The 10,773-nt window shown below is 36.6% G+C and overlaps 2 long non-coding RNA genes across 4 annotated transcripts; one reads left to right on the top strand and one right to left on the bottom strand.

Annotated features, from left to right (window-relative positions):
- The first annotated feature begins 80 nt into the window (after nucleotides 1-80).
- LOC131776828 (uncharacterized) lies at nucleotides 81-6,345 on the top strand. 3 transcript variants are annotated; one of them, XR_009339582.2, is made up of 9 exons: nucleotides 81-229; nucleotides 1,221-1,384; nucleotides 1,801-1,890; nucleotides 2,011-2,069; nucleotides 3,455-3,547; nucleotides 4,273-4,392; nucleotides 4,990-5,043; nucleotides 5,532-5,589; nucleotides 5,906-6,345. It is a non-coding gene; the product is annotated as an uncharacterized lncRNA (long non-coding RNA). The 3 variants fall into 3 exon arrangements; XR_010717254.1 differs by lacking the exon at nucleotides 1,221-1,384; XR_009339583.2 differs by lacking the exon at nucleotides 2,011-2,069.
- A 154-nt stretch (nucleotides 6,346-6,499) lies between these two features.
- On the bottom strand, nucleotides 6,500-10,408 carry LOC136280475 (uncharacterized). Its single transcript, XR_010717255.1, has 5 exons — nucleotides 10,234-10,408; nucleotides 9,656-9,706; nucleotides 7,930-9,474; nucleotides 6,824-6,871; nucleotides 6,500-6,592 (listed from the first exon to the last, which is right to left on the bottom strand). It is a non-coding gene; the product is annotated as an uncharacterized lncRNA (long non-coding RNA).
- Nucleotides 10,409-10,773: the final 365 nt, after the last annotated feature.

Here is a 10,773-nt window from a genome sequence, read left to right as displayed (position 1 = left end):
AGAGGCTAAGCCTCATTTCGTCTCCCTTTCGTGATGAAAGAGAGGAACTGAGAACAAGTTATTTAATTCAACATGGCGGCGAAAGATTGGAGGAACGTGGAAGGAATTGTGTCCGGATACAGCACAACCGTTGAAAAACGTCTTCGATGGCTGCTTTCAAAATAGAGAAATAGAGGAATGAATATCAAGCTCATACGCACAGCCCACATGTTGCGCACTCAGGGTCGAGGTAAGCTTCAGTTTCTCATAAACCGCCTTGTTGCTCCCTCAAGTTAAACCATCCATTTAGTGGACCTAGTTAAAGATTATTTCCACAATCAATAAAAATATTTTTTATCAGAACCAACTTTGCTCAGCCTGGTTTGAATGGATACTTCTCCAAATGACAAACTTAGTTCAAAATTTATTTCCTCAGGAAACATTCTTTAACAGAAGCAAGGTACCATTCATTCAAATATATTCAATATATAATGCAATTTTTATTTTAATGGAACTCTTGTTATTGACAGTCTGACTTTGCTTTTATTTACTAACGTTTTTCTCACTCAAGGCATAAAATATGCCACTAGTGCTACAGAGATGTTATTTTTTCTCTTTTCAAAATGTTAAATTTCATTTCTTGGCAGAAACAAATGTTGGTTAGGTGGAACTGTGTATCAATCTTAAGCAGGGGTCTATTTCATAATTTAAGTCACAATATGTCAATACCATGGCTCAATTATTGCACTATACCTTCTATATCCTGAAATGAATGGATGGTGACAATTGATGAAATACCAGAATTTCCCTCTTTCTGAATTCCCTTTTTGTGCAGGGTGAATTTGCTTCTTTATCACACATGACATTTGTGAAGGTAACGGTGTTGTCATGGTAACCAGCTTTATCATTGGTAGCAAGTGAAATTTAGTGTATCACACATTTCTTTGGAGTGGATCCCTTAAATCTCTGGGTTGAATAATAGAATGAGAAGCACTCCAATTACCCTAGAAATGTTAAAGACATAGGAAATTTCTGTTTTCTACACACACAATTGAGTGAATTCTGAACTACAGACATCTTTGAAGAGTGTGAGAGAGTTGGTTTTCATCCTTGAAAACATTTTCCTTGTCATTCATCATTCCTTTAAGAGTTCATATCATGAGGTTGCACCTCAAGTCTCTTTTTTTTTGCCACTTTATCATATCTACTTATACTTATTTACCATTATTCATTTTTTTCAGAACAGGAATGGTGATCAGTCTCAAATTCAGCTTTCTCAGGACACATTAGAGACCTTTTCTTGAGACTCACAGGAATGCATGAATCTATGCATATATTGCATATTGCATATTGCACATCTGCTCATATTGCATAGTTTTTTTGTGATTCTGGCTCATTATGTGAGGTGAGTTTCTTGGGAGAGTTCTTGATTGAAATGTCAAGACTAATCAGTGACAGATTGCCTGAACTCATTCAAATTGACATTTGTAGGTATGCTGGTTGGATGTGAATTTAATCTTGAATTGAACATATTTTTTTTCAAAATTGTGTCATTTACTTAACTGAAATATATGTATACAATGAAGAGAACAGATCATGTCGGCATTTGAATACAAATAAGTTTGTGTTCATGGCTCACTTGTTTTCCTTGCTTTGTTAGAGACTACAATCGACACTCGAAGCTTGAACTTTTATCCACTTCACCATGTAGTAATTTCTTTGAATCACAGATTTTGTTACTTTCATTAATTGAAAGAAGAAAGATACAGCTTAGTTTGAAATCCTTTCTTCTTTCTAATTGTTTCTTTCCTTTTTTTTCAGTTACTTATAAGTTATGCCTACATAGGAAGAGGACTTCATTTGATGATGGGCAGCTAACAGCTGGCATTCTCAGTTATGAAATATTATCAGGTGAGACTCAACTGAGTAACAATGGCTATTGGGCCAGTGAGATAAATAATTGATAAGTGGACAAATCAATTAAGTTCAAATGGAAATCTCATTTTTCTTTTTTTCTTTTTTTTTTTTGAGGAGCATATTATTCCAAAAATTGCTAAAGAGAAATGGAATTGATCTCATGAAAAATGAAGGTACACTGACTTTTGATGGGAATTTGATGATTGTACAACCTATTGTTCAATATATGGGTAGAAATTATATACTTGTAATATCCACCAGCGAGGTTTAAAATTGTCTCAAAAGAATGTTTACTTAACAAAAACAGAGGTGCAACTCAACTCAGCTCTATGAACAACCTTTCATGCAGAAAATTTATTTTTATAAGGTGGTGCAACATCACAAGTAGGTAACAAAGAGCTAAGTCAGCTTATAAGTCAGATTGCCCATTCTGCCAGAGCACAGCCGGGTTGCCTTAGCACTCTGTCAGAGCTTTCCTTGACATTTTCCCTGTACTCTTTTTATTCATCCTGGATGCAAAGTGAAAGTAAAGTGTCTTTTCTAAGATAATATCACACCCACAACTGACCCAGAGTTCTGGGCACCTGACCACCAAACCACTGTTTCTCTCACCAAGCATGTTTATTATTTTTAATGATTGTGAGTAGATGAATACTATTTATAATAGTGAACTGCAGATTAATAACATCATGTTTTATTTTACCATTAAAGATCTATTACAAGGATTAATTGAAGAAAATATTGATAAAAGGGTTCTCTGGTAGAAGGGGAATTATAAGCTTTCTTGAGTTGGTCCACTGTTGTAAGTTAATGGAAATACCTGATTTACTTAACTGTGAGCTGAGTATGACTTTTAAATGCAGAAACCCTAAACTAGAGAGCCCTGAAGATAGGCTGAAGCTTTTCTCTCTCAGGAAACATGTCATGGTTGCTGAATGAATTGACACGGTTATATAGATATTCCAAAGTTAATTGAAACAATCAGCAAATCAGCTGTGCTTAATTGTTTAAGTGGGTTTTCTGAGGAAAATGACGGACTTTCTGCTTGGTCAACTTGACCAATAGACTGGTTTGCCAAGGGTACGCCACAAACTGACTGGCTGAATGGCAGAAACACTTTAAAACTAACTGGCTGACTGAGTGACTGGCTTACTGACTGAGTTAAAGTTTGACTGACTGGCTACGTGTCTCAGAGGCTAGGTGTTCGGACCAATATGACAGCTATAAAATTGCTATTCACGATGCCATCACATCTCCAAAGACTGAGAATTTGGTTTTCATGAGTTGAGTTTCGAGGAGCCTGGAAATGTGATTACATATATTCGTGTTACCCATTAATTAATGTTATGTGTTTTTTTTGTTTAAATGTTTTTTTTGTTTGTTTGTTTGTTTGTTTGTTTTTCGATAGTTTCCATGTTGTTGCATGTAATATCTTAATTCGAGGTCATCTCATCTGTGTTAGCTCTTTTCTTTGGTGTGTCATGATTCCATGTCTTTTTTGTAGATGAGAGTTGTGAGTTTAGAGGTTTTGATGTCCTTCTATCTCGGATTTTTTCAGATTTTGGAAGGAAGTGAAGGGGAAGGAAATAGACTCAAGATCACTTTCACGTCAAAAGCAGGCATCTAAATTAAAGAAAGGAAGGAGGGCCGGGTATGGTTTTGTTTACTGTGACTGGGATTTGATTGAAATTCGATTTAATACAGACTAAAAGGTGTCATTACGTTCCCTATTTCCAAAATGAATGTTTGTAGTCACAATTTACTTCAACCTAACGAACAAGGGCGGACCAGTGTCTACATTTGCCACATACAGATTTCGTTTTCCCGGTTAGACTGATTGTGAAAAAATTGTTTAGAAAGTAATTTTACATTTGTCTTAAGAAGTTTGGGAGTGGCTCGAATTCTTTATCGTCGTGAATGACATCCGACTTCCCATTCAGCTTTTATGTGGAGGTGTCGTCGACTTCCAAGAAGATGCGTTCACAATTTGCCGTCGGGGTTCCTGCTGAACTATAAGCGTGCTGATTCAATTCTTTTGTTTCATCACGTTATCGTTTCCATCGCCTTCTTGGTTTACATAGATTTCTATTTTATGATGCTGGCAAACGATGTACAGTTGTTAATTGTTTTCTGTTTGCCGCTGTTGTAAAATTATTGTTATTATTATTGTTGCTTTTTTCAGTATAATTGATGTGTTATTGTTCAACGTCGAGAACAGAAATCGTTGTTATTTCTTTAGCTCTTCTAGTTTTTTTTTTAATATTTCTGTGTTGTTAATTAATCTTAAACAGTACACTTGAACTGATAATTTATTGATTTATTGCCAGTTACATATGATGGAGAAAATAGATTCATTTTTTTCTGTATGTTGTAAAGTTTCCTTCAGACTGTAAAGGAAGGAAAGAAGAAAATAAAAGGTCCAAGAAACTATTAGCGTGGAAAGGGAGAGATTTGCTAGCATTCCAAACTATCGCGTTCAGGACTCGTGTTCCCAAGGTGATTAAATATATTTGTGTTATGTAGTTTACTTCAGATTTCCAGAGAAAAATAAAAAACCCGCCAAAAGTATTTTCATTAAAGGGAGTAAGTTTCTAAAGAAACTGTAGTGCTGCGTCGGTTGAAGAGTATAGCAGGTAAGTTAGTGTAAACAACTGAGTTGAAAACGTAAATTGGCCACCGTAAAGAGTAAAAAAGCTGACGTTTCGAGCGATAGCCCTTTGTCAATCGCTCTGACGAAGGGCCATCGCTCGAAACGTCAGCTTTTTTACTCTTTACGGTGGCCAATTTACGTTTTCAACTCAGTTGTTAACACTAAATTTAAAGTATTTCCAGTTTATCTTGGAAAACTTGAGCATTTACTCCGATATCTTTGACGATCTTGGTATTAAGTTTTTTTACACTTGTACAGTTAAGTGAAACTGGTTTTGGTACAGTGTTCTTATTTAGTGACATGATGTGTTTATGATTGTAGAACTAAGATTGATGGAGAATATGATTTAATGCAAGATTGCGGCCGTCTTTCACTTGTGAAATTTTGCTTTTGGTGGATGAGCTGCTTTGGGGAAGATCTGACTTTTTATCTCTTTTTTCAAGGGTAAGAGGCAATCTGTCGCAGAAATAATATATTGCTCATTCACCCTGAAAACGGTAGGTAGTTACTTGATCTTTTGATTTAGTTAAAAAGAAATGCCCCAAAGTCAATCCTTTAGGTTTGGTCTGAAAATATTTTTAATTTCATCTCTAAATGTGTCGATTCTTTAGTTGCTTCTCAAATATTTTAGATTATCTAAAAAAAATTGACATGACAAAGAAAGTGTCAGAACTGCCAAGATATTTCTTTATTTCCAACTTGACTGATTGGTTTAAGTTTTTATCTGGTGGCCTTGAAAATTTCATTTTCAATTGTTGCTCAAGTGTAAAAAAAATTATTTAACCGAAACTAGAGGTCTAAAAATGTTATCGTTTCGTTTTGCTGGTCTGTAAGAAGCCAGGAAGTTAGAGTTAAAAGTTCAGATTTGATGAGTTTTCTTGTTGTGGTATAGTTGAACGGAAACTTGTACATTTCTTGTTATGATGGTCCTTAAATGGTCTGACAATTTTATGTATATAATTATCGTTTACGTTTCCTCTTTCAGCTGCCTTAAAGATCATAGGTGTAGAAGATCAAGAGAGACGAGATTACCTTTTATTCTGGTGAGTGTAGCTTTGTTGTTCATTTAAACGGAAACTTGTTTGTAATATTCATGTGAGCGTTTGATGGTAATTTGTCAGGAAACATTTTTGTTGTCCTTGTGGTGAAGGTTTATGCATGCGGATACAGTGTATTTTCTGAATTGAACATGTTTCCAAGTCCTTGAGTGCCCTAGTTAAACAGAAGCTTGCGGGGGTTTGTTTTTTAGCGGGAAAAGTTCGTTTGTCATCCTTTTGGTAAAAGTCTGACAAAGTATGAAGGCAGGTAACGTTCTTTAGCTCAAATTCTTGGTCTTAATTTCATTTCCCAATTTTGCAGGTTTCTTCCACCACCCGAAGCTGATACCAAGGAACACGATCACCTTAAGAATTAGACCAGTGACAAATATCAATCTTGAAAACAAAACAAAATTGGATCGACTCCCAATTCAGAGAATAAAATGAAAAATTGGGGGTCGATCCGTCCACCATCTCCCACCACACCCCCTTCTATTAGAAAGTTTATAACACTTATCTACCCGTCCACCACCTCTCCCCATACCCGCCACATTTGGTCAGTTTTCATAACTCTTGTTACAAGTCATCTTCCTTATGGTACAAACAACTTTTAATACACTAGCACTACAGTAAATTATTACTGTACAATATTTTAATATCTATTACAATGGTAATATTACAATCTTGTTCTTATAATCATATAATACAGTAATATTACAATTATTTGATACAGTTTTTTTCCTCCATCCATCCTCCCCCACCACACCCACCTCTGGGGTCCATTTTCTTAATTCTCTTTAAAAGTTGTCTACCTTGTGGTAGTGACGCTTATTTCAAACGCATGCATTTCTAAACCAAACGTCTGTCTTAAGACACATGCGTATTGCAAGATGTCGTTACCACGAAATAGACAGTTTTTACAACTTCTTAAAAACTGCCATCAAGAGATGGGCGTGGAGGAGGTTGACATTTGTTCTTGGTTTCTTGAGATGGCTATCCTTCATGAAATCTATGTAAAGAGAACCTCGAATGAGCAACATTGAAACACTAGGATAAAAATATGACATCACTGCGCATGTCTTTTCAACTGAAACCCATAAACGAGAGTTCTTACAACATAAATAAAAGAAATGGGTTTATTCGTTTCTCTCGACTATTCCACGCGGCAACACTTTTGCGAAAATCAAAGGAACCTTTAAAACAGAATTACAACTATACGTTGAACTGTAATTACACTTACCATCAGTCTACCATGAAATTCTTAGTAAAGTTGTAATCTTCGTGTTACCTGAAAGACGAAAAATACACAAAACTCATAAAACGATACTCTATGGTACTGACAATTTTTGCTGATGTTAACCTTTTTAAAACATTAAACAACAATTGTACTTTCTCAATTATAGAGACTACATTGTTATAACCACATAAGATAAGCAAATTTTTAATGAACAAAGAAATGTATTTTAGAAGAAGTTTGAAGTGTGGTGTCCCTGATTAATTTCACGAGTTGCAGAGCGAAGTAAAGCAGGCAGAGGAGCGTAGGACGCACAGCCGGCCGGTGAAACAGGCTGTTTTACGGTACAAAATAGCCAACTGTCCAAATCTATGAACGGATGGCGCGAAAATATGCACGTATGTTAGTCCGCGGACATTATCTGTTCCAAAATGACGGAATTTATTTTCAACAGTTTACATTTTGAAAAAACAAATTAAAGTTGAGAAAGCTTGAATCGTGAAATCTGATGCCCTACTTTCATGCTTGATGAAATCGCGAAACTATAATCCCGCAAAATACTGTCTCGACAAAATCGCGAAATTAAGTACCCACGAAATTAAGTACGAATGAGGTTGTTTCCTATAAGAAATCGAATTAAATTGACGCAACTGTTCTCGAGAGCGGGAGGTGGTTCAAGGGCTTTAAACCACTAGTGAGATAGATTAAGCCTGCGCAAGCCTTGATTACTTTGGAAACCTGGCAATAAAAATTGCTCTACTTTAAAGAATAATAAAAAAGTAATTTCTACTAATTTTAATCAGGCACGTCAACCGTGTTCTTTACTGTCCAGTGCATAGATAATTGAATCCAGGAACAGAAACAAGAAAATAAAATCTCACTATTCAATCTTTACGGTAACTTTCAAATTGCATGATACTTTGTTGAATGCAATCATAATCCTACAGTTTACATGCATTTTTTTAATTTGGCAAAGTGAGTGGGGCTGTGCTATATCAATCAAAGAGAATTCCTCACTGAGACAACATGACTTGCTTAGTCTCCATGGGCTGGGAAAAATATTCACCAGCCCATATAAGAATTGAAGTCCAGTGCCTGAAATAGCTTTTTACCTTTTTATTGAGGACCCAATCTTTGCATCTCAGGAGATTTGGTGGGTGAAACTGACTCCTTTGTGGGTAACCTTTTAACTACCCATCTCTTGTAAACAGTTCAAGATCCCTTCAGTTTCTGAAACAATCTTAACTCTCTTCTCCTTGTTTTTTGGTGGACCTAGACTCCGACACAGTTCAAGATTCATTCAGCACAGCAAGACAGTCCAGTTTCCAAAATCAGATCAAGGCTGAGGAAGAGACTTTATGGGTGAGGCTGACTCCATTACAGGTCAGCTATTGGTCACCTATCTCTTACACACAATTCAAGATCCATTTTGCACAGCGACACAGTTCAGTTTCGAAAACAGTTTTCACACTCCTCTCTTTGCTTTTTGGTGGACCAAGTCTTAGCATCACAGATCAAGGCTGAGGAAGAGACTTTATGGGTGAAGCTGACTCCAAAGCAGGTCAGCTGTTAGTCACCCATCTCTTATACACAGTTCAAGATCCATTCAGCACAGCAAGAAAGTCCAGTTTCCAAAACAGTTTTCAAACTCTCCTCTCTTTTCTCTCCACTCTTTTTTCTCCACTCTTCTATTTGTTTTTTGGTGGACCAAGTCTTAGCATCACAGATCAAGGCTGTGGAAGAGACTTTATGGGCGAAGCTCACTCCATTGCAGGTCAGCCATTACTCACCCATCTCCTATACACAGTTCAAGATCCGTTCTGTGCAGCAAGACAGTCCAGTTTCCAAACAGTTTTCACACTCTTTTCTTTGTTTCTTGGTGGACTAAGTCTTGGCCTCCCAGATCAAGGCTGAGGAAGAGACTTTATGAGCAAAGCTCACTCCATGCAGGTCACTCATCTCTTATACACAGTTCAAGATCCGTTCAGCACAGCAAGACAGTCCAGTTTCCAAAACAGTTTTCACACTCTTCTCTTTGTTTTTTGGTGGACCAAGTCTTGGCACCCCAGATCAAGGCTGAGGAAGAGACTTTATGGGTGAAGCTGACTCCAAAGCAGGTCAGCTGTTAGTCATCCATCTCTTATACACAGTTCAAGATCCATTCAGCACAGCAAGACAGTCCAGTTTCCAAAACAGTTTTCACACTCTTCTCTTTGTTTTTTGGTGGACCAAGTCTTGGCACCCCAGATCAAGGCTGAGAAAGAGACTTTATGGGTGAGGCTGACTCCAAAGCAGGTCAGATGTTAGTCATCCATCTCTTATACACAGTTCAAGATCCATTCAGTGCAGCAAGACAGTTCAGTTTCAAAAACAATTTTCACTCTCTTCTCTTTGTTTTTTGGTGGACCAAGTCTTAGCATCACAGATCAAGGCTGAGGAAGAGACTTTATGGGTGAAGCTGACTCCAAAGCAGGTCAGCTGTTAGTCACCCATCTCTTATATACAGTTCAAGATCCATTCAGCACAGCAAGACAGTCCAGTTTCCAAAACAGTTTTCAAACTCTCCTCTCTTTTATTTTAAGGGACCAAGTCTTACCATCTTAGCCTTCAATGCTTACATTTTGTAATCACCTCTTTCTCAAAGGGGTCAGAAATACCTGCAAAATAAAGAGAAATAGAAAGAAATTGAAGTTCAGACAAGTTAAGATGTTCTAAATTCTTGAGTTAAAGGACTTCTCTGGCAAACCCAAGAATTGAGCTTCTATGTGGTCACTTGGGGTCCCTTGTGTCATTTATACATGTGCCTTGTGTCATTTATACAAAGTTTTGTTGCTGTACCTGAAAATTGGCTGCAAATGCTCCATTTCCATTTTCCTACTTGGAACTCATCTGCAAAAGAAGCTTAAGAATATTGCTTTTCAACTAAAAAAATTAATGTTATATTAACCAATAGCAGCTAAATGTATCTTACTTGTACCTTGTAACCCTTGTAATTCAATCTTAACAATCAACATCATGTCATAAACATTTTGGTGCTATCAATAAATTTTAAAGAATTACTATTCACCAAAGTGGCATTAAATTGAAAACTTAAAGATGCTATATTTAAAATATACTATGAAAGCATTAAAGAATATCATAGCTTGACCACAGTTCAGCTTGGATAGTCTCCTTTTTCTTATGTCACCTTCTAAGCTGGAATTTTTTCCTCAAATAATCTCTTAACAAATGATTTTAACCCAAAACCTATCAAGAAATGTGCAATATTCTTGGTCTATTCTGATATTTTACACTCACCTTTTTTAATGTTTTATGGGATGTTAAAATACATTAATCCATCGAAGGAACATCTGAGTTACTGTCAATCATGCCTGTGAGGGGAATTATGACAATCACAAATCTTGTTTTATCTTTACCTGACTGTCTCACGTTGTCTCCATTTAAGAGCTTTCCAACTGCTTTTCAGGCACACTTTCCATATAAGCACCATGAAACAGTAGATAACATACGCGAGATCTGTGAAGAGCCACTTTCGCTCTTGTTGTGGTACCAGAATTGGCAGTTCAATCCTCATCAACTTACAATGCGACTCAAAAAGGCCGCCATGTTGTGGTTACTTTCTTCTAGATCCCAGTGTTTTTCGTTTGTGACGAAAATTGCGTCATGCTACACGCGCAAATGCGCCGGAATATATAGTTTTGATCTGTCAACAAGTTGAAAACCTTTCGTAATAGGTGCCATTCTATTACTGCACGTGCCTTCTGTTGTGTACTTGAAGAGTAATGCACTAAAAAGGCAATGTGTTTTAAAATGCAGAGGGGTTAATTTAACATCTCTTATCGATGCCAAAATTGCGACAAAAGGGCTAGATTAGATGAGTGTTTGTACACCGGTCAATATTGACAGATTGGGGACAGGGCAGAAGATTAATAGAATACGCACATGTAATATATATG

The sequence above is a fragment of the Pocillopora verrucosa genome, chromosome 4, assembly GCF_036669915.1.
Source record: "Pocillopora verrucosa isolate sample1 chromosome 4, ASM3666991v2, whole genome shotgun sequence".
NCBI lineage: Eukaryota > Metazoa > Cnidaria > Anthozoa > Scleractinia > Pocilloporidae > Pocillopora > Pocillopora verrucosa.
The sequence above is the reverse complement of the archived record's forward strand: the minus strand, read 5'-3'. Positions and strand labels throughout refer to the sequence as shown.